Source organism: Euprymna scolopes, chromosome 39 (assembly GCF_053919585.1).
Source record: "Euprymna scolopes isolate OS-2025 chromosome 39, ASM5391958v1, whole genome shotgun sequence".
Taxonomy (NCBI): domain Eukaryota; kingdom Metazoa; phylum Mollusca; class Cephalopoda; order Sepiida; family Sepiolidae; genus Euprymna; species Euprymna scolopes.
Window position 1 is genome coordinate 5,052,919 of NC_136520.1, and position 25,479 is coordinate 5,078,397.

A 25,479-nucleotide genomic window follows, 5' to 3' on the forward strand; every position below is an offset into this window, starting at 1 on the left:
ACTTAAGAACTTGTTTACATTGGACTTGAAGACAATCAGATTGTAGTCAGCTGGAAAGCAGGCAATCGGAAGAGAGTTCCACAGGCGTGCAGTTCTAAGAAAGAAGCTTTGTTTATAGAATCTATGTTTTGATTTAGGCACAGATAAAGAGTGTGGGAAATTATTGATAATGGTTTTGGCTAGACGATTGTTTCTTGTGAAAGTTTGGCAAAGGGAGACCATAGAGTGAAACTTAGATGAACACTTGCCATGAAAATAACAATAAAGCAGAGACAGGCTCGCAACGTCTCTTCTGTGGGAAAGAGGTTGCAGGGAAGAGAAAAGGGCATCCCCCACTAAGCAACAAAGTCTATTTTGAACTCTGTCAAGGCAGGATCAGCTGCTTCTAGCAGCTCCTTTCAAGATGTGGCAACAGTACTCCATCATTGGCCGTACCTGGCTTTTATATAGGTAAACAATTGAATCAGGAGTGAAATATCTACTGGAGCAATAGAAGGATCCTACCATTTTTCCAGCGGCCTTGGCAACGGATTTGATGTATGTGTTCCATTTGTGGAAACGTAGATTAACGATTAGACAGACTTGTTGAAAGAGAGAAGAGTTCAGTGTATACGTGTTGAAGTTGGTAGTAGGAACGTGCGCCCTTGTAGAGACTGGGGGGCAAAGGATTAAAGAGTCCCGTGGCAAAAAATAGAGTATGTGTGTGTGTGCCACATGTGAAAGTAAGTCCGTGTTTAAAGATAGCCATATTGGCTTGATTGTATTCTTGCTAGCCCGGGGCCAAAAGGGCCTGGACTAGCGTGCTGTCAGTAAGAGCTGGGAAGAAAGGGAGATTGTGTTGCCGGTTAAACCTTTTATACACTTGGTCACGTGACTAAGAGCTGGCTTCTGATTCCTTTTTTTTTTTTTTTTTTTCTTTTTTTACAAAGAGTCACTACTTATCAAGACCCAGAGGCCACTCGAGAATAAGGGTTAATGGGTATACATTAATCAATGGGATTATAGCGTAGTAATCATAAGCCAGGAAGAAAGTGGATTCATATCTCCAGTCACGAGAATTCATTCCTGCTTGTGTTTGTTGCAATTTCGACTGCTACAAAATAATTCTGACTCGAAAAAATATTGGAAACCGATGCCAACTATAAAATCTTCGGATTCATTCGATATGGTGATGATGATGATGATGGTGGTGGTGGCAATGGGTACAGGAAATGGTTTGAACCAGATGAATACCCATCCAAGAACGACTATAAGCAGAACAGTTTTTCATGAATTTTACGAAGATTAAAATCAAAATATCTCTATCCTAACTATTATATAAAGGAACTTTATCTGTGTCTGTGTGAATTTGTTCCCTATGGACTCGAAAACGGCTGGGCCGATTTTGTGAGATTTCACACAAATGTATTTTATGTGTCTGGCAGTGTTCTTAGATAGGTATTGTATCGGAATGTCTTCGATAAGTATCGATAATCCAAAAGCAAAATAATCCGATGAAAGAAGAAACAGGCAAATTTGACTAAAGTTAACACCTTACACAGCCTAACAAGTTTTATTACAACACAGGTAGAAAAGGCAGTTATAAAATCAGCAGTAGGTTCTTTGATATGACGGTGGTGCGTTTGAAATGAATTTTTCTGCTTAAAGCACAATTGCACCGTGATACTTGACTTTTTCATGATAAACTTAAATTAAAACCATTATCACCGCACAAGCAGAAAGGACGATCATATAAAATCAGCAGTAGGTTCTTTGATATGACGGTGCGTTTGAAATGAATAGAGCACAATTGAACCATGATACTTGACTTTTGCATTTTAAACTTTAATGCAAGCCATTGTATATAAAATAATTTTATAAAATCAGCAGTAGGTTCTCTACAGTGCAATGTACCTATTTACTATGCCTCCCCACGGGACAGAGTTAGACACCAGGGTCGTTTTTTAACGTGGAGAAAAGGTACAAAAATAAAAATTGTCTCAGTCGTGAAGGATTTCTCCTCCACCGAAAGAGAACAAGAAAATGAAGTGCAGCATCTGAAGAACAGATACTACACTTTGATCTTGTCCAAAAGGCCAAGATTGTGGACTAAGTCAGTGCAGGGAGACATGTGAAGCTTCCTCTCAGAAGTAAAGTACAATTTTTATGAATTACTAAAGTAAAGTTTTTATTTTTATGAATTTTTATTTTATGAAGTGAAGTGTAACTGCAACATTACAAATATGTAAAACATTCGTTGCTCATCATTCAGTCCCGGGCAATGTCGGGTCACCATGCTAGTAATGATACTAAACCTCATATCTAGAATCCTTATTCCAGTTTCCATCAAAATCTATTAGATTATTTCAAATTCTTGAAAATATTTAAAATCTAAGGCTTAAGCTCAAGGGGTCTTAAAAAAAAATTGAAATTCAAGGAATTTTACTTAATTAGTGTCTAATGACTATGGAAACAAATTTAATGCAAATTCGAAATATTTGAATTTTCAAATGAGAGGTTGTAATCATATTATAACCTCCAAAAAAAATTTTTTTTTTTTTTTAATATTCCAAACTGAAATTTGGAGAATAATTATTAATCAATATCAAATATTTATTATTAAAATTTAACAAAAATTAGAGATATCTGGATTTACACAAAGAGCTTCCATCTTATTTATACTCCTTTTGCATAAAACTAAATCAAATTAAATATAACCCACATCTTAACCTCTTACCCCTTTGATATAGGAATGACTCCTTGTTGGGGTGGCACCTCCACAGATTCTGATGATGGACTATTCCTGACGACATTTCCGGGTTAGCAGGTTCTGCTTTCCAGTCAGGACCGCTGCGAAGAAGGTAGGCTCTCTCTACCGTGCTAGAAAACTACTAACACCCGGAAGTATGCTGTACCTCTATAAGGCCACTATTCGCCCATGTATGGAGTATTGCTGTCACATTTGGACTGGTGCATCTGCTACAAGTCTCTCGCTCCTGGACAGGGTTTAAAAGAGTCTCCAACCTGATAGGTCCTGAACTGTTATCTAAGCTTCAGTCTGTGTCCCATCAACGAAATGTTGCATCCCTCTGCCTGTTCTACAAGTATTTTAACGGTGAATGCTCTGACGAACTGCAGGCACTTGTGCCCCTACGACGTAAACACCCTCGACAAACCCGACAGGCAACTAAATCCCACCCCCACACAGTAGAGATCACTAGATGTAAAAGATCTTTCTACTCCAGTAGTTTCTTCTCCAGAACCGCTAGACTATGGAATTCCATTCCAGGTCCCTGCTTCCCCAACTGTACTGACATGCAGAAGTTCAAGTGTAACGTGAACCAATATCTTGCTGCTCAATTCCCTACATAGTACCCCAGTAGCTGTTGACCCTGATAGTAGCCCTCTACACCTAAGTGGCAATTGCCTTGTTTGGGGTGAAAATATAATAAATAAAAAAAAAAAAAGTCTGGACCCAAAATTCAGAAGGAGAGAGTCGTAACATTACTTGTCCTCCAGTTGAGTGGATTTTTTTTTTTTTTTTACTTACTTGAGAGTCACCGCTTATCAAGGCCCAAAATCCACTCGAGGATAAGGCTTAATGAATGTAAGTTGGTAGTATAGTAATCGTTAATCGTGTAAATTTAGGTGGAATTTGATTATTTATGGAGACGGCTCAACAAGAACTTGTTTACATTGGATTTGAAGGCTACCATGTTGTATTCAAGTGAGAAGCAGGGCAGCGGAATAGTGTTCCACAGGTGGGTAGTTCTGGGAAAGAAGCTTTGTTCATGGAATCTATATTTAGATTTAGGTACAGATACAGAGTGGGGGGAAATCGTTTATAGTAGTTGTAGCTAGTCGAGCGATTTTTTCGGAAAGTTTGGCAAGAGGGGGACCATAGATTGGAGTTCTGTCGAACACTTGTCATGGAAATAACGAAAGAGCAGAAACAGACTAGCGACGTCTCTTCTGTAGGAATGAGGTTAAAGGGAAGAGAAAAGGGCATCACCTACTAGATTTTGAAGCTAGTTTTGAACTTTGAACTCTACCAAGGCTTGATAGGGTGCACTGTGAAGCTCCTGCCCAGATGTGACAACAGTACTTTTTTTTTTTTTACATGGAGGGGGGTGGTCACCACTTATCAAGGCTCGGAGGCCACTCAGGGATAAGGGTTATTGCGTGTACAGTAATCAATGAGATAGTATTGTAGTAATCATTAGTATTGGAGATTTGATAGTGTGTCTTACTTAAGGGGGCGGTTTGTCAGGAATTTGTTTATGTTGGACTTGAAGACATCCAAGTTGTAGTCAGGTGGGAAACAGGTGAATGGAACAGAGTTCCACAGGCGTGCAGTTCTAAGAAAGAAGCTTTGCTCATGGAATCTACGTTTGGATTTAGGCACAGATAAGGAGTGGGGAAAATTATTGACAGTAGTTTCAGCCAGATGGGTGTTTCTCGTGAAAGATTGACAAGGGGGGACGAGAGATTGGAGCTCAGACGAGCACTTGCCATGGAAATAACGATAAAACAAAGACAGTCTCGCAACGTCTCTTCTGTGGGAGAGAAGCTGCAGGGAAGAGAAAAGGGCATGCCCCGCTAAACCACGAAGTCTATTTTGTACTCTGTCAAGGCAGGATAGGCTGTTTTTAGCGGCTCCTGCCCAGCTGTAGCAGCAGTACTCCATCCTTGGACGTACCTGGCTTTTATTAGTTAGTTTAATTAGAGAATTGCATCAGTAGTGAGATATCTTCTGGAGCGGTAGAAGGATCCAACCATTTTCCCAGTGTCCTTGCCAACAGGCCCGAAGTACGTGTTCCATTTCAGATCAGGAGTAAAGGTACTTCATTTTAGGGCGTATCTGGCTTTTATACAGATAGAGAATTGTATCTGCTGGAGCGGTAGAGTGATCGAACCTTCTTCCAGTGATTGAGTTCCCACTCAACGAACATACTTGTCTGTGTTTCTGTTAATATATTACTTGTTTCATTGTTATTCCTTTCAACATATACACCACAAAACTCCTAAGCTAATTAACTGATCATCATGAATTTTGGAACACAACTGTTAGGCTGTTAAGGGGTCTTAAAAATGAAATTGAAATTCAAGGAACTTTCTGAATTGAATGCAAATCTGAAATATTTGATTTTCAAATTGGAGGATTTGTCGAATATTATGACCCCCCCCCCAAAAAAAAAATCCTTTAAAATACTCGAAAGAAACTGAAATTTGATGAATATTTTTAATTCATATCTAATAAATAGATCTAATTTAAAAAAAACAAACTTTCAACCTCTCTTTGCCCCCTTTGCATAAAACTAAACTTAACTAAATATAGCCTACATTATTCACCCTTACATTTCACAACCCTGTTTCAAAATACATAATGATTGGTTAATTAGTTTAGGAGTGGATCATATGCGTAAAAATATATAAACATAAACACACATGCATATATATTTCATCCCAAAAGTAAAAGTCTGAGTACGCTACAGACGGCCAAAAAAACGGCCGTGTAGCCGAAACAATAATGTAACTTAACAGAAAGATACGGTAATAAAAAATAAAACGCATATTTGCTCTACAACAGTATTGAGCACTTTCTTCAGTTTTTAACTACCATCTCCACTATATATATATACTAGCAAAAGTGCCCGTCGTTGTCTGGGTTCACAGCAGCCTACAGAAAATGGAGTCTGATTTATGAAAGTATGATAGGTTATGAAAAGGAAGGGTTGTAAAGAGATAGCTTCGAATTTGGGGGTATCAAAATCAAAGCAAAATATGATAAAAGTAAAAATAAAATAGATAAACCCCATAATTTATTATACCATACCTGTTCACACTGAAACACTTATCACAATATTCTGTGGATCTATATTAAAAAACCTTATTAAACTTTGTGACATATTTCCATTCTATTGAGGTCAGGCGCGTAAGAACACCCCATAATTTTATTATACCATATTTCTTCAAACTGAAATATAATTATCAAAGTATACTTACGCAGATAGATATGAAAAGTCTTTATTAAAGTTTGTGCCTATTTTCATTCTATGGAGGCCAGGTGCGAATGCAGACCCCACAATTTTATTCTGTCATCCCTATTTAAGTTAAAACATACTTATCAAAGTATTCTTATGTACATCTATATCAAAAACACTTGTAAACGTTTTTTTTTTAATTTTTAAATTTTTTATTTCCATACTTTGTGGACCAGGCGTGAATGCGGACCCCACAATTTTAATGAACCACTGTTCTGCCAGATCAAACATACCCATTCCTGTGTCTCGATACATCTTCTATCATTATATGTAATCAGTTTTTTAAAATAGTCAACCATATAGGAGCCTATTCGTGATCACACACACACACACACACACATTCAGCTTTATATTATATATATATATATATATATATATATATATATATATATATATATATATATATATATATATATATATATAATATATATATATATATATATATATATATATATATATATATATATATATATATACGCTATTCCTTTGGAACTTACCTGTTGGATTGGAAGTTTTTAATTCGACCGTGTTTGGATTTTACCATTCTTGGATTTTTTACCCTTCACCGGACTATCCATTCATGTGAAATCTTTTTATCATTTTTTCTTTATCTCCTATTCCCCTTACCTCACCCTTTTTTTAACCAAATAAGATCTGTGGCTTACTTGTGGTTTCGTTAAATACTTTTACATGCAAAATCCGATCCCGCATTTTGCTAATTCCTGCCCTCTGATGAGAAGGAGAGTATTTTTTCGAAACTCCGCGGATTAAGGACTATCCACTTATCTTGTGCTTCCTTTTTAAAATTAAATATGTTTTTAACTCTTTTTCAAGATGTTTTTTAACATATTTTATTAATCATTTGTTCATATTATAAGCTCTATTTCCTTTTCGGTTTTATTGAGCTTTTACATCTGGTTGAGATTACTTTACTTGTAAATATTAACTCTTTAATATTTATAATATATTTTGAGTTTACCATTTTGATTACCTTGGTAAACTTATTGTAATTTTTATTTCTTATATATATATATATATATATATATATATATATATATATATATATATATATATATAAGGTGCCTTCAATAAGTTTCCAGACCTTATTCATGTGAGCACCTTTATTGATAGAACACACATGAAACTCTAGTCCCCTTTGAAGTTAGTCGAAAGCCGGTACTCGTATTGGACTCGTCACTGAAGTGTGGTGTCTGCAGTCAATGGAAAGGGAAACCCTTCTATACTAAGGCAATTTTATTTTTGCAGAATCCCCTTTTGAGGGGAGCTGGTGATCTCCCACATTAAAAACGACTTTGTGTCACATTTTGTTTTGTGGGGAAACAAATAAATAACTTGTCCCCTTTGAAGTAATCTCCTTCGGCTGCAATGCACTTATTGTACTGTTCCAACTTCTGGAAGATTCCATAAAAGTCCTTTTGTGTGAGCGTGTCAATGACCCTCATCATAGTTTCTTTCATCTCCTAAAATTGTCTCATAACGACAGCTTCTAAGGTTTTCCTTGAGCTTAGGGAATAACTAAAAGTCACAGGGCGCAAAGTATGGAGAGTGAGGAACTGTCTTGATGCCCATCTTGGCCAAATAGTCTGTGATCTTTTCTGAGCACCCTTGGAACAAACTTTGCACAAATCTTCCGCATCTTCAGTTCCTCACGAATAATTGTGTGTACAGTTCCCACACTGACATCAAACTGTGTACTTATTGTCTCTATAGACACACGACAATCCTTATCCATGAAATTCTTTATTTGGCCAATCAACTCTGGTGTTCTCACTTCCTTACTCCTCCCACACCTCGGATCATCCCTCACAGACTCTCTGCCTTCTTTGAATCTCTTATGCCACAAAAACTGATGTTTGATTCATGTAAGATGGTCCAAAAGCAATCCAAAGCATTCCATACGTTTCTATGGCATTTTTTTTTTAAGTTGAAAACAGAATTTTATTGCATATCGTTCTTCTAAAGTGTCCTCACGTCCAGATTGCAATTTTGAAATTCACCAGCTGTGACAATCAGGCTTTAGTAGCGTGTATTTCAATTCCTGTTATAGCTGTTCATTTGAACCTGAAATCACAAAAATTCGTCAGTCATCTTATAAGATGTATAGCAATAACATACTGAATTTTCAAGAGTCTACAACAGTTTTAAATGCCTGTAAAAAAAAAATCTGGAAACTTATTGAAGGTCCTTCATATCTATAATTATTTTTACAGTCAAGCAACGCTGCAACTCACAAGAGTCATGACAGCCAACAAACCGGAAGTCCAAGACTCGAGTTGTGCCCCCATTTGGGCTCATCAGTTGGAAACATCTGAACTTGGGATTCAAAACATTAATCTCTTGCATGCGACCACTTGGACAACCGTGCCACATGCCAGAAAGTTGATTAACTAACACAGATCACGCAAGCTGCAACGCTATCCGACTATAAAATGAAACTACTTTGTCTCAAACAACTTTTGATCGACTTGGGTTCTCGTTGATTGGATGACCACACCCCTTGTTTGAGACGAAGTGTTGAATGGTCGGGGTAGATATTGGAGACATATAACGGGGGATTCCTAGAACAGAGATGATAATAGTGATGATGAGTACACATAACACTTGGAGGGGATTATACAAAGTTCGTTAAAGATGATGACAGGCAAAAGACATTTACTTTTTCCTTTTCCATCGAATGACGACACGAAGACAAACAGTTACAAAATTTATGATTTCTTTATTCCTCGGCCAGCTGATTGATGATGTCAGGAATTCAAACTTTTATATGGTCTCTCTTCCACCTTTCGCCTCTAAGGGCATCAGCTTCACTGGAGTCGCTATCCGACTCTTGTCTCTAACTGACTCTATCACTGTGACTGTGATTGTGAGCTCCTCTCATCCTAACTATGAACCCCCATCTCAATTTATTGAGAATCTCTTTTACTTGTGATGTCAGAGGTGTGCTGTTAACCAACCTGACTAAATTTCACATGGATTTTACACATGTCTGTCCAAACACACTTTTGGCAAACAAAGAATTCCTAACTTTAATTGTTCATATCTAACCTATTTTTAATCATTATTTATAAACTGGAATTGTCCATTCTTTTAACTGACATATTTAATATCCAGTTATTTCTAAAAGAATTAAAAATCGACTGCATTCCTAGGATTTCAATTATCCATTATCTTTTAACACTTGTCTACAGGGGTTCGATTCTAGGCTTTTCTTAATATTATTTTCAATTATCTAGTCTGCCTTCTTACTTACATGAGAAGGGGACAGCCCTTCTGATGTAACATTTCAAAAGTTCACTCTGGTTGCTCAAATGGCAGAGTACTCGCTTCGTATGTGAAGTTGCTTGTCTGTAGAAAGAATTATATCATCTCTCACATTCTGAAAATTATATTGGTCCCCCGATTTATCGGAGAGGGACCTATGTTTTCAGTGGCATCTGTGCGTGCATCTGTGTGTCCATTATTTGGGACGATTGTTAGATGACCATCCATTATTATTTCCTGAAATTTTGCCACAAATTGTATTTCATTAAATAGATGTGCACTGTAAAAGAAAAATTTTTGCGAAAATTCCCGTTGCGTCCCGAGAGGCTCAAAAGAGGTCAAAAATGCCCCCAAAATGGCCAAAAATGACACTTTTGCCCCATAACTTTTGATCCATCCATTAGATTTTTCTGGAACTTGGCCAAAATGTGGAGCCTATTGTTCTTAATATAAATCCAGTATTGGTGACTTTGGCAAAATTCTGGTTCGCATACCTCTGGGACTTTTAGGGCTAAAAAAAAACATGCATTTTTGGAGCTCTTTTTTCATATTACTCAAAAACTTGATAATGTCTATATAGTGGGCTTCCATGGTGCTGAATTAAAATATACATGTCTTAAGGCATGAAACTGAACTGTTTGTCCATTTTCACTTGGATTTGGCATTCTCAGCAGCTCAGAAGGGGTCACAAATGCTCCAAAATTGCAAAAAATGACACTTTTTACTCCAGAACTTTTGCCATGTCCATTAGATTTTTCTGAAACTTGGGGAAAATATGAAGACAATGCTGGCCCTTCACACTGCTCACATTCATCATCTCTTAACTATTTTTTGTGGCGTCATCTCGCATGCGACACTAGAGGGCGACCACGCACATGCGGCTTATATATATTGATATTGAAGGATTTAAAATTCACCAAACACGGTTTTTCAATTTTGTTAGCGCCATCTGGACATTGGCATTGTCTGCCATCGGTTTGTTGCAGGGCCGAATGTCGGTGACAATCAACCCTACAATAAAAGATGACACAGGCAAGAAAATGATGAAAATAACGATGGCAAAAAGGAGATGACAAATGCAATAGATACCATTGTGAACGAAATATAAATCGGTTCAGGTTTATTTTAAAAATAAAAACTAAAGGAAGTTGGAGGTCTTAGTCTGAGAGTTGAAGTCCAGCTGGTGTTCGAACTGAAACGGATACGAGGTCATCGCCAGTGGCTACAGGAAAAGGCACCGACTTGAAATATTAGGCTGCTGGAAATCAAGTGAGTCGGCGGTAAGTGGCTGCTGCTGCTGCTGCTACTGGGTTCGGCTGCTGTCTGGGAAGGTAGCATAGTCCGTTCTGTAGTGGTACAGCTGCTGCTGATGCTGCTGCGTTTGGTTGAGCTGCTGATGGGGTGAACCTCTTCGTTTGGCGATCTCGCCGTAACTGACTGCTTGTTGAAAAGGCCTGCTGTTTTTTATATTTATCCAGTGGACGTAGTTATAGACAAAGCAGCTCCCAGCACTGATCGTCGTTTTCGTTTTTGAGTTTTAACGTACTGTAGGGAGCCATCTGTCTGGAGGTTATGTTTACTTGTCCGTATCAAATTGAAGCTGATAAAGTCGTGGATATATATTATTTTAATTGGAATTCATTATTGAGATGAGTATTATTTATATTAGTTTTTATTTATTGCGGACTATTATTCTCATCTTTATTAGTTGTTGTTTCACAACGTTTCGGCCAACTATTCCTCTGGCCTTCGTCAGGTGGTTTCTATCTGTCGCGGTTACCACCTGACGAAGGCCAGAGGAATAGTTGGCCGAAACATCATGAAACAACAACTAATAAAAGATGAGAATAATAGTCCGCAATAAATAAATTAATATAAAGTCGTGGGAATTGTACTCTTACGGTGTTCCATGGGATAGTTATTTGTATCGATGTATTTGTCGGCTGCGGTGTTTCTGTTTTGAATGTGTTTTTTGTTGTCTTTTTTTTTTTTTTGATGAGTGGTTTCTTTTGGTTGAAACCGCAACAGGCTTTTTCTGAAATAATATTCAGGGTACTTCTTGGCTTTGGACAAAAATGAAAAAAAAAAAAAAAAAATAGATAAAAATCTTTAAAAGTTTTCCGATTCAAAAAGGAAATTATATCTACATTTAAACTTAGACCTCTTCTCCCAAAGACGAATAAAATTCGGGCATTTATTATTGTAACTAATAGAACAAAAAAGAGATGAAAAACAAGTATGCAACAAATAAATGTTACCAAAGGCAAGACTCTTCTACGTACCTCAATAAGTTTTTTTTTAAATTTTTTTTTACACAGTGATCACCACTTATCAAGGCCCGGAAGCCACTCAGGGATAAGGGTTATTGCAAGTACATTACGTTAGTGTGGAGATTTGATGAAGTGTTTACTTAAGGGGGCGGTTCATTAGGAATTTGTTAACATTGGACTTGAAGACATCCAAGTTGTAGTCCGGTGGGAAGCAGGCAGACGGAACAGAGTTCCACAGGCGTGCAGTTCTAAGAAAGAAGCTTTGTTCATGGAATCCGCGTTTTGATTTAGGCACAGATATAGAGTGGGGGAAATTTTTCACAGTGGATTCAGCTAGACGGGTGTTTTTTGTGAAAGATTGGCGAGGGGGGACCAGAGATTGGAGTTCAGACGAGCCTGCCATGGAAATAACGATAAAACAATTTGTGTTTAAACTTATTTCAAAGCATGTTATTAGTTCAAAACAATCTCAGTGTTCACTCTGTTGAGTTAGAATTAAAAAAAAGAAAAAGAATGGCTGTCCATAAAACCTTCACAAGGACCATTGATAATCGCTGAAAAATCGAAAATTAAAAAAATATAGATAGAAACACGTCAAATAAATGTCAACAACATGTTTCGCTTTTTGAGTGATTGGAAAAAATAAAAAAGTTAGAATGAACTGGAAATATGTGCGGAACTGCTTTCCTATTTAAAATTCTAAAAGAATTTTTTTCTTTCCGCCTCGAAATCATCTAAAAAAAAAGTAGAATCTCATTTTAGGGGAGTGATTTAACTAAATCTGTTAATCTATTTGCTGCTGCTGCTATTAATGTTATTATTATTATTATTATTATTATTATTATTAGACTACCCGTGACCCGTTGGGTCAGTATGTTATATTAGCTATGGAATTCATGTATGAGCGTGACACTTGTGACGTAAAGAAAATAGTTTTTTATTGACATAACAGAAACATTTCTATGAAAGTATATTAAAATGAAAAATCACAGATGGATCACTCAAACATGAAAAAAAAAAATCCTCCCTATTCGTGCAAAGTTACCTATTTTTCCGAATAATCGCTCAAAAATCGATAATTAAGCATGATTTTCCTACGAATCGAATGCTGACGAAAATAATTCAGTGGCAAAAACAGACATGAACCTACCGATGAGAAATATAAGAACGAAAAACCCATATTGGAATCCTTCAACCAAGTTATAGAAACTTAAAATCTAAAAAAAAAAAAATTAATAAAACCTGAAGCAAAAAAATAAAACCTAAATAAATAAAATAAAATAAAACTAATATTGAAACAGATTAGTAAATGTGTCAACAAATTCACCGTTTTCACACAACTATTTTGTATTTAGAAATGTAAGCAAAAAATAAAAGAAAGAAGGAAGGAAAAGGACGGATAGAGAGTAGTAGTAGTAGTAGTAGTAGTAGTAGTAGTAGTAGTAGTCTTGGCTTTACTGCAATTGTTCTTATGTTTGTCAACGGGTTAAAGTTGTTTAGTTGTAAGAAAATAGTGACAGTATAGTTGTAATAAAGAATAGTTGCAAAACACTCCACTCTTCCCATGTTAAATAATAATTTCGAAATAATAACGTTAATATTTCAGTGCGCATGTCAAAATCTGCAAAAGAAGCGATTTGTGTTTATTTGTTTACATTGTTATGGGTTAATGTTTATGCACGCATGCGCAACCAGATGTCGTAAACCGGAAAGTGGGGTACATCACTTGTTACAAGGTCATTTGAGTTTTATAATTATATAGATAGATTAGTATTATTATTGTTAGTAGTGGTATTATTAGTATTATTATTAGTAGTAGTATTAGTATTATTATTGGTAGTAGTAGTATTATTATTAGTAGTATCATTAGTATTATTAGTAGTAGTATTATTAGTATCAGTATTATTATTAGTATTAGTATTATTAGTAGTAGTATTAATATTATTAGTATTATTGGTAGTAGTAGTAGTAGTAGTATTATTAGTATTAGTATTAGTAATATTATTAGTATTATTAGTATTATTAGTAATATTATTAATATTATTATTATTATTAGTAGTAGTAGTATTATTATTATTATTATTAGTATTATTATTATTATTATTAGTAGTAGTAGTAGTAGTAGTAGTAGTAGTAGTATTAGTAGTATCATTAGTAGTAGTATTATTAGTATTAGTATTATTATTAGTATTATTAGTAGTAGTATTAATATTATTAGTATTATTGGTAGTAGTAGTATTATTAGTATTAGTATTAGTAATATTATTAGTATTATTAGTATTATTAGTAATATTATTAGTATTATTAGTATTATTAGTAATATTATTAATATTATTGTTATTATTATTAGTAGTAGTAGTATTATTAGTATTATTATTAGTAGTAGTAGTAGTATTAATAGTCTTAGTATTATTATTATTAGTAGTAGTAGTAGTATCGTTAAATCTTTATAACTTTGAGAAAAAACTTCAACATTTCTTCATAGAGGAAAGGTAGAGAACAGTTAACAGATACTATTATGTAGAAACTCCTTCTTGACATGGGACTGGATTTGTTAACTATTCTGTCCCTAAACTGTTTTCTTATTTTGCAGACCAATCGTTGATTCTTTTTAATCATTTATTAAAATTTCAAATGGCATCAACTTCTGGCTATTTTGTGTAGTTGTCAACCACAATAACATAATAGCAATCCTCCAATGATTGTAGTGTAATCCACAAATTTGTTATTTTCTGCGGATCCCAGTTTTTGAAACAGTAAGCTAACCTTTATAGAGATATACAGGTCCTCATACTTTCTATGATATAAATCTCACCTTTATAGAGTCTGCCCAATCGGCACAATCAATAATATACAGGTTCTCATACTTTCTATGATATAAATCTCACCTTTATAGAGTCTGCCCAATCGGCACAATCAATAATATACAGGTTCTCATACTTTCTATGATATAAATCTCACCTGTCTGTTTAAATGTATGTTTGTATGTCTGCCTAAAACTTTCGACAGAGGCAACAGATTTTCACAAGATGGGTATCATTTTGAAGCTCAACTTTTCGGACGCCAAATATCGAAAAATTGGCTAAAAACATTAATTTCTTCACCCTCAACTGGGTACTTTTCTACAAGGTGGGGTCGCTTTTTTTGCCGATGTTTTCAAGTCATCCTCTCTTTTCGATTGACTAATCTTAATTTAAACCTCCGCCACTTCTGGTTTGGCGATGGACACAATAGCAAAGACGTCATGTTTTTCTTTTTCCACATTCTTTTCCTCTTTCGCTGTACGGGTTCGAGCCTGCCTGCCTACTACGACTTTTTTTTTCTCAACACTTCCCCATCTGGCATCAATTGAAATGAATGGCTCTCGACTAAGGGAAGCTCCACGCTTAGATAAGCTTCTGCGCTTTGTTGAATTGGTATGTAGGTGTGGGTGTGTTGGTGCTTGAATTATAGCAGAGACGTTTATATGAACAAATTGATTTATTAATACATATATATATATATATATATAAGGAACAGATATACACATGTTGACTAGCCTATGTCCGAGCGGGAAGTGAGAACCTCGTATATATTCATACGCCAGGGGCCACAACTCTTGCGCGTATGAAAGTAGTTCTATGATATTACTACATCCCCCTTACCAGATAGATAAAAAATATTGTTCAAATGTTTATTATATACACCAGTACATATGTTATTCATATCTTTTTGGCCTATGTATTTCACGGCCACATTTTGTGTTATATGTTGATTGTTTTGGTGCTAGTTGGTGTAAGCTATTGTTTGTGTTAGTGTGTTCACTTTGTCATGAGGTGATGTGACCGTTGAAATGAACCTGTTTACGGGTAGATGTTCCAGTCGCCCTTATTTGGACTCTATTTCGTCTTTTTGAAGATCCATCTGGGAGTCGAAGGATGTATGATCTGGGTTCTTCACGTTTACTTAAAACTGTTGCTGGTTTCCATTTCCCTGTTTGATTATCTAGCATTCGAACATCTTGTCCAGGGACAAGTGCTGGTAAATCATGAGCTGTTCTGTCACGATACATTTTCTGCATATCCTGTCTATGTTCTAGTTGTTCATGGATATGGTCAGGGTTGGGAAATCTGGGATTTTGAATTTTTGCAATTATGTTTGATCCCATAATGCGGTTGCTTAAAAGTTCACCAGGGCTTGGTAACTTGTGACTGATTTGTATTGTTCATAGGCATAGCATTGCTAAATTAGGGTCTCTGCCTGCTTGCTTTGCCTTGATTAGAGTTCTTTTAACTGTTTTGATTTGAACCTCAACAAAGCCATTAGATTTTAGGAAATTTGGGGATGACGGTATGTGGTCAAATTGCCATAATTGGGCAAATTCTCTAAATGCTTCACTGGAATATTGTGGTCCATTGTCACTAATGACTCTGGTGGAAATATCATGCTCAGAGAAAATCTGTTTCATTGCTGAGATGACCATGTTGCTTGTAGTTAGGCTAGCAATTTTCCTTATAATTGGGAATTTGCTGTAGTAATCAGCAATTATTAGATATTCTTGATCATTACAGTGAAACATGTCAGTTCCCACAACTTCCCATGCTCTGCTGGGGATGTCATGCGGTTGTAGAGTTTCCTTCGGTTGTGCTGGAAGATTTTCTTGACATATTGAACATTTCTGGATCATGTTATCAAGTTCCTGCTTCATCTTGTCTTTTAGAGCAATTGGTGTTTTTCTAGGTGCATCGATGTGCAGTGATATGCTTTTGTTGAGTGAAAGTCGCACAAATCCTGGCATGGAACCAATTTTATCAAACTGATCTGGGTGCATCTGCATCACGCCTTTTATTGTATTGACTGGTGTTGCAGCAGGAGGCCGATGTCTATCCTTTTTCCTGATTGTGCAGTGAAAGGTGACTAATTTGAGCTGTTCTAGTGAGGGTAATCCTAGAACTGCTGGCCCTTGTACGTCTACAATGTAAAAAACACTGTTGTGCCAGTCTGTTCCATTGCATTTGCATGGAATATTGATGCTACCATAGCATTTTATTGGGGTACCATTATATGTTATTTGTTTTTTTTCCCCTTGCTTTGTTTTCTATGTTTGGGAAACCATAGGCATCCAATTTCTCCGGGAACATTCTACGATATGTAGAGACTGGTAATGTGTTACCTTGGGCTCCTGTATCAATTTTCACCCTCAACCTGTGGACTCCGTTTCTGTTAGGTAATTTAATATTTACATAAACAAAAGCTTCGTCTCTCTGGGTGATAGAGAACGTTTTGATGTTGTTAAAAGTAAGGCTTTCAAGTTGTTCATCTATTCCTTGAGTATTGCATATTGCATCAGCTTAGATGGGCCATCTTTTCTTGGTCTCTCCGATATTGTGGTTGATACTCCGGCTTTGATTTTTTGTAGTCTCTGCTTCGTGACTTCGACCTTTGCCGTGGTTTTGTTTTGCTTGATAAGCAAACTGCTGCCCAGTGGTTATCTTTACCACATGTTTTGCATTTTGATCCATATGCTCGGCAAGCTTCACGACGAAGTTCATGGCTTCTACCACAATTAAAACAGTTATTAAATTTCTTAGAACTGTTTGATGTTCTTATCGTCTGGATAGTGGTTCTACTATTTTCGTTGCTATTTAACATAACCCTTTTTTTCTTTTTTTTTTTTACACAGGCATCACCACTTAGCAAGGCCCAAAGGCCACTCGAGGATAAGGGTTAAAGAGTGTACAGTAGAAATTGGACATTATAGTAATTGTTAGTAATGGAAATTCGGTAAATTTGCTAACAAGTGGAGCGGCTCATCAAGAACTTGTTTATCTTAGACTTGAAGACAACCATATTGTAGTCAGCTGGAAAGCAGGAAAAGGGAAGACAATTCCACAGGCATGCAGTTCTAAGAAAGAAGCTTTTTTCATGGAATCTACGTTTAGGTTTAGGCACAGATAATGAGTGGGGGGAATTATTGATAGTGTTTTCAGCTAGACGAGTGTTTCTTGTGAAAGTTTGGCGAGGGGGGACCATAGACTGAAGCTCAGTTGAACGCTTTCCATGGAAATAACGATACAGCAGAGACAAACTCGCAACATCTCTTCTGTGAGATAGAGGTTGCAGGGAAGAGAAAAGGACATCTCCTACAAGGCTACGAAGTCTATTTTGAACTCTATCAAGGCAGGACAAGCTTCTTCTAATGTTAGGGTATTGTCTTTTCCCAACAACTCCTTTTCGAAATCTACAATTGGAGTGCTGGCGATAAAAGCCAAGTACGTCCAAGGATGGAGTACTGTTGCCACATCTGGGCAGGAGCTGCTAAAAATACTCTATCCTGCCTTGACAGAGTACAAAATAAGCTTCGTGGCTTAGTGGGGATGCCCTTTTCTCTTCCCTGCAACCTCTCTCCCACAGGAGAGACATTGCGAGCCTGTCTTTTTTTTATCGTTACTTCCATAGCAGATGCTCATCTGAGCTCCAATCCCTGGTCCCCTCTCGCCGATCTTTCACAAAAAACACCAGTCTAGCTGAAACCACTGTCAAAAATTTTCCACACTCTTTATCTGTGCCAAAACCAAAACATAGATTCCATGAACAAAGCGTTTTTCTTAGACGTGCACGCCTGTAGAACTCTGTTCCGTCTGCCTGTTTCCCACCTGACTACAACTTAGATGTCTTCAAGTCCAACATAAACAAATTCTTGATGAACCGCCCCCTTAAGTAAGACACTTTATCAAATCTCAATATTAACATACTGTACACGCAATAACCCTTATCCCTGAGAGGCTTTCAGGCCTTGATAAGTGTGTTAAATGAAGAGCTTTTGTGTGTTTATTTATTTGTTCGCTTGTAAAAAAAATAACACCTTCACCTTTTTTTTTCAACACACACAAAATATTCATGAAGAATGAAAAGGCCGACTCTCTGAATGTTCTGTCGTTAGTGCGTTTAGAACACTATCTGCTCATTTAAATACTTCATCGCAAGGTCAATGTTGTAGAGGTGGGTCCTTTGAACACCATGTTATGAGTTTAAATATCTCGTCACCAGTTATTTGGACCTAGGAAAGGGTCATAAAGAAAGACGTGAACAACAGGTTTAGGTAAAAAGAATGTATTGTACAAGAAAGTGAATACAAAGAAGAGTTTGTTGGCATTTTCCGACTGTTGAATAAGTGTCACATTGGATTGCGATAATTTGGTATTTACCTCTCTTCCACCGTGAGAGGATATGACACAAGGTCGGAAGATAGGAAAATGGGCCACTGCCCCTAGAGGTGGGCACTGAGACTCTGTAAAAATAAGTTTGAATAGCTGAGACAGTGATGAATTTGCTCCTTCGAAAAACTGGAAAGCAAGGACGATTTTTTTACCCCCCCCCCCTCTCTCTCCCACCACGAGAGGATGTGACACAAGGTCAGAAGGTGGAAGCTGTGTTGTGGCGCCACAACACCGCCAGCACCCCCGTCTCCAAACGTTAACAGAATTTTTGAGAAATTACTAAACGGATCTTTTGCTCGGTTAATAGCGGCACGTTTCTTATGGAAAAACGGTTAATTAAACTGCAGAAGCACGTGTTAAAAACCATACAAGTTCTTTAATTGAATGCCCCCCTCAAAAAAAAAAAAAAAAGAACGGAAAACAATACAAAAATAAAATGCTTATGCCAAACAAAATGGCCGCCATTGAAAACTACTAGAGACAACATTAGATTGTGAAAATGTCGATATCTTTAAAACTATTTGCTGGCCCCAATTTTGAATGTGATATTCGTTCGTAACGCACCCGAAAACCTTGATGATGGACATTTTAAAAGTAAGTTGCTGCGTTGGTGTATTATCGCCACTGACCACGAAAACATAATCTTGAAAATAACGACACTCGACAAAGAACTCGAAATCACCGTATTATTAACATGAAACAAACATTTATTTACGTGTCAAAAATATTAGTTTACATTGTTTCAACAAAAATTTTTTCTTGTGTGGAGTGTTCATAATACGGGAATAGTAAAATAAGGATTTCGTGTGAATCGCACGAGGTTTGAAATTACTGATTTTTATGGCCAGAGTGTCAGTCACACGTGGCTTGGAATTAATGTGATTATTTTTAAAAGGATAGCAGTCCATAATCACGAAAGTGAAAGCATGTGTTAGTGTTCGTCTCGCAAGAACAGGAACTCGAAATAAAATTGTTTAAAAAGATTTAAATTCCCATTCGATGTGGTAACTTTCCATGATGAGAATTAAGGTTCATGTGTATGATACGCGCAAAGTCATGTCGGGTGATTTAACGTCTCACGGACGGAGTTTCATCAACACGTGTCGGCGGGCTAGAGAAATCTGAAGAGAAACTGACTTGATTTTGCGCGGCAAATCTTTATATAGCGATGTTCTCGAAAGTTCCAACCTGTTTGCGCGCGGAAATATAACATGGTTCCTTAATTCTATGCGTGCGAATGGCTTAATCACGACGTTCTGTCTTTGCGCATTCTGATACGCGTGGGTGTTGAAAACGGTGATTGTTATGAAAATGTTCCTGCCGAAGATTTGTTCCGGCCGTATCTAACGGTTGCTAAACTGCAAACATTACATTTGGATGCTGAAATAGGAATAAAAAAACGAAAACAGGAAGAATACGATCACAAGGAACCAGGAAAAATGAAAGTGCAAGATACTAGTGCCCCCCCTTTCCCTAAAAAAATTAAAAAAAAAAAAATGGAGACGTTTACATCGGATCGCGCCATACGAAAGAATTGGAGAGCACTAGCCAGACCGCCACTGAAAAATTTTGGAGAGGACTGGGGCCATGGAGAGGCTTTTTACAACCCAATCCCCTGAGGGATACTAATGGCCAATGCCAGTAGGAAATCAATAGTAAGCGACTGTTGAGATAACGTCATGTCACCTGCGTTGGTTTATCAAGAGTGGTGGAGAGCACTGCAAATTTGGGGAAACTTGCTATCACTCAGATTCCAAAAAAAACCACAGGTTATTGTCAGTGAGCAATCACTGGTGATGGCCTGTGTGAGAACTCCTAACAACCGATAAATAAAATCATTTTAAAGTAATTAATTTTATCCCTAAAACTCTGGGTCCTTGATATGACCTTAAACTATATCTGATGGTGAGGCCCCAGTTTGCGGGCTGTGGGGAGTGTGGAGCCATTTTTTAATTACCATTGCTCCCAGGTCCACTCTGGCCCGGAGTGGTAGTACCTGTTAGAGAAACCGACTTGAAAAAAAAAAATTCTATTAAAAAACTTTTCTTCAAAATAACTGGATTGGCATTAAATAACCTGAAAAGGGTTGATATGCCGTAAAACAAAAACAACCAACCAACCAACCAAAAACTGAGTGAAACTGAAGCGAAACTGGTGAGTTATTTCAACGGTCACTATAGTATAATTGAACCTGGCGGGATTATTGTAAAGAATTAGTGAGAGAGATAGTGTCCTGTCTGTCTGTCTGTCTGTCTGTCTGTCTGTCTGTCTGTCTCTCTCTCTCTCTCTCTCTCTCTCTCTCTCTCTCTCTCTCTCTCTCTCTCTCTCTCTCTCTCTCTCTGATGTTACTACTGGACGAGCAATGTGCAGCAGTGCAGCACCCTAGTAGTAATCTTGACGCGCCGTTACTGGCTTTTACGCAACTCGTCGCTCAACAAAGGCGACCAACAAGTACTTATAATTAGTCTTAGTATTATTAGCGATCGTATCTCTTTATGTAATAGCGTCTCGCGATGTTGACGCGGCTAAAAATAGCCTGTCTGTCTGCCTGTAGTATTCACACACACTGCGATGGAGTTGGCGGCGGCCAGCGACGAAGCGAGCACCTGCCGTTGTGCGCTCAGCAGATTATGATATATCGACACGACCAGTGGAAAACCTTGTCTAATTTTTATTGACGTCTTCTGAGATTTTCTGAAAGGCGGAAGAATTCGAGGATATTAAATTATTCGATCACGATTGTTAAATTTTGTTTTTATGAATTCGTTTTTCTAATTAATTTGGTTAAAATGGATTTTTTTTTCATTTTAATGAAAAAAAAAAAACATGTTTAAAAGTAAATAAATTTGTTAAACAATTCGCCTCTCCATATCTATCTATCTATCTATCTATCTATCTATCTATCTATCTATCTATCTATCTTGTTGTACTATTACCTACATGTATACTAGCCTTCCGATTAACGTTTATATGTTTTACCTACTTTTAATTACTTTTTACCATTTTATCCTATTCCTTCCTTCTCATTTTAAAATGAGATGTTATTAAGCCAATTTTTCTATATTTGCATTTTGTATAATTCTGGCCGTTCTCCTCTTCTGATGAGAAGCATTTAGCTTCAAAATGCCATGGCCTAAAAAATTTTTTTCCTTAATTTTCCTTATTGTTCTGATGATATAATAAAGTTATATATAACTTTTATTCCTAGTCTTTCATTCAAACTATCTATCTATCTATCTATCTATCTATCTATCTATCTATCTATCTATCTATCTATCGCCTTCTCTATATACATCTACTTTACACACACACACACACACATCAATACCTCCTACATATCTCATATATATATATATATATATATATATATATATATATATATATATATATATATATATATATAGTCATCGACATACAGTAGTGTTTCGCTGTATCAGAGCTCATCAGTGCAACTAGACAGGTAACTACCCCAATGGCAATTAAGCTACACAGAATATTCTGCGTTTCATTCTCGTGAGAATTCGTATATCTATATTTTCATAAGTTACTACCAAGCTCTACCTATGTATTGAGCACTGTTGAAGTAAATACTGAAAATTTATGCATAAAATTATATCTTCGTATATTAATTTATATGATTAAATGAAGTAACCATATATATATATATATATATATATATATATATATATATATATATATATATATATATATATATATGAACACTGTGTGTGTGAGTTCGTACCCTATGGATTCCAAAACGGTTGGGCCGATTTTTTTAAATTTCGTACGAAGATACTTGATGCGTCTGGGAGTGTTCTTAGATAGGTTTTATATTGGAATGCGTCGGGTAAATATCGATAATCAAAAAAATCTGATTAAAGAAGGAGCAGTCCAATTTTGACCAAAGTCAACGCCCTTATGCAGCCTAACATCACAAGTGCATGTGAGAAGTCTTATTACCACACAGGCAAAAAGGCCTGGCATATAAACTCAACTGCAGCTTCTTTGATAAGACAGGGGCGCGTTCGAAATGAATGTTTCTGTTTAGAATACAAATGAACCGTGATATTTGACTTTTGTATTGTAAACTTTAAGTGAAACAATTATTTACGGATAATTTTATAAAAATCAACTGTAAGTTCTCTACAGTGCAATGTAGACTACAATGCACACTGGACTAAGTCACTGTGGGGAGGCATGTGAAGCTTCCTCCCGGTACACTGGATGAGGGAGATCCCTAACTAGAGTAGGCAATCAATCGATTTGATTGACAAATATGTGATTTTTTTTTTTTTTACATGGGGGGGGGGGGTCACCACTTATCAAGGCCCAGAGGCCACTCGATGATAAGGGTTAATGGGTATACATTAGTCATTGTGCTTTTAGCATAGTAAACATTAGTGGAAATTTTATAACTTGGATTACTTAGGGGGACGATTCAATAAGAACTTGTTTACGTTGGACTTGAAGACAATCAGATTGTAGTCAGCTGGAAAGCAGGCAAACGGAATAGAGTTTCATAAGCGAGCAGTTCTAAGAAAGAAGCCCTGTTCATGGAATCTACGTTTAGGTGTACGCACAGATAAAGAGTGGGGGGGAATTGTTGATAGTGGTTCTGGCTAGATGAGTGTTTTTTGTGAAAGTCTGGCCAGTGAAGGACCATAGATTGAAGCTCAGACGAGCACCTGCCATGAAAATAACGAGAAAGCAGGGATAGACTCGCTTCACCGATTTCGATGACAATAAAAGTATTAGAAGGTGGAACATTTTTTTCCCCCCATTTTCACCCCAAACAAGGCACAAAACCACTTTGCTGTGTTCTTAGATAGGTTTTGTATCGGAATGTCTTTGATAAGTATTGATAATTGGAATAATCCGATGAGAGAAGGAACAGACGATTTTGAGCAAAGTTAACGCCTTACACAGCCTAACATCACAAGTGTATTTGAGAAGTTTGTTTTTTTTTTTTTTACATCGAGGTCACCACTTATCAAGGCCTGGAAGCTACTAGGGAATAAGGGTTATTGTGTGTACAGTAATCAATGGGATAGTATCGTAGTAATCGTTAGTAATAGAGATTTGATAAAGTGTCATACTTAAGGGGGCGGTTCATCAAGAATTTGTTTATGTTGGACTTGAAAACATCCAAGTTGTAGTCAGGTGGGAAACAGGCAAACGGAAGAGAGTTCCACAGGCGTGCACTTCTAAGAAAGAAACTTTGTTCATGGAATCTACGTTTTAGTACCAAACAAGCTGAAAGGCCCGACATAAAATCAACAGTAGGCCTTTTGATGAAATATGAGCACATTCGGAATGAATGTTTCTGTTTAGAGCACACCTGAACCATGATACTTGACTTTTTCATTTTGAAACTTTAATTCAAGCCATTACGCATAAAAATATTTTTATAAAATCAACAGTAGGTTCTCTACTGTGCAATTTAAACTACAATGTATTGTAGATTAAATCACTGCGAGAGGCATGTGTAGCATTCCTCTTAGTGCACTGCGATGGGTCCCTAACTAGAATAGGCAATCAATCGATTTGATTGAAAAATATGTGATTTTACTGATTTCGATGACTAAAGTATGGGAGGGTGGAACTTTTTTTTCCCATTTTCACCCCAAACAAGGCACGGTGCCACTTTGATGTAGGGTGCTACTATCGGGAACATAAGTTGCAGGGATACTATGTAGGGAGTTGAGCAGCGAGATGTCTGTTCACATAACACTTGAACTTCTGCATGTCAGTACAGTTGGGAAAGACGGAACTCGGAAGGGAGTTCCAAAGTCTAGCAGTTCTGGGGAAGAAACTATTAGAGTAGAAGTTTTTTTTACAACTAGGGATCTCTACTGTGTAGGGGTGGGATTTTGCTGTTTGTCGGGTTTGTCGGAGGTATTTACGTCGAGGGGGTACAAGAGCTTGTAGCTTGTCAAAGCATTCACCGTTAAAATACTTGTAGAACAGACAGAGGGATGCAGCATTACGTTGATGGGACAGAGGTTGAAGCTTAGATGACAATTCAGGACCTATCCGGTTGGCAACTTTCTTCTGAGCCCTGTCCAGGAGCGAGAGACTAGTAGCAGATGCACCGACCCAAATGTGACAACAATACTCCATACATGGACGAATAGTGGCCTTGTAGAGATACAGGATACTTTCAAGCATAAGTAGCTTTCTAGCAGGGTAGAGGGAGCCCACCTTCTTTGCAGCAGCCTTGGCAATGCTTTCAATGTATCTGTTGCAGCTCATGTTCCGTGTGAACATTAGCCCAAGGATCCTCATTCAATCCCGGACAACATCAGGTTGCTCTGCTAATATATTGGAACAGGAAAAATGAAAATGTTGTTAAATCAGTGTGGGTAAGAAATTACAAACATTTATTATTCGACACAAGAAATACAAGATGAAAATTTCCTTAATCCATAGAGTTTAAAAGAATGACTCTTATCCTCAGAGGAAAAATAGCAAAAAAAAACAGTAATACGCTGGCTATCATTTTGCTGGTTAGCACATAAATTGAACTAGTGCTATCATATCAGGCTGTCTGAAGATATTGGCTTCTTGAGACGAAATGCACCTAACATTCATGTTTTTTGTTTTTCTAATTCTTTTGCAAAACTTAATCATGTTCTACAAAAACAAAAACAACAACCCACCTTTTCCCCCTTTTCCTTCTTCCCATTTCCCCTTTCTCTTTCTATC

At 36.9% G+C, this 25,479-nt stretch overlaps 1 pseudogene; it reads right to left on the reverse strand.

Moving 5' to 3' along the window:
* Window positions 1–1,855: 1,855 nt before the first annotated feature.
* Window positions 1,856–2,088, reverse strand: LOC145264047 (U2 spliceosomal RNA; annotated as a pseudogene).
* Between the last annotated feature and the right edge of the window lie 23,391 nt (window positions 2,089–25,479).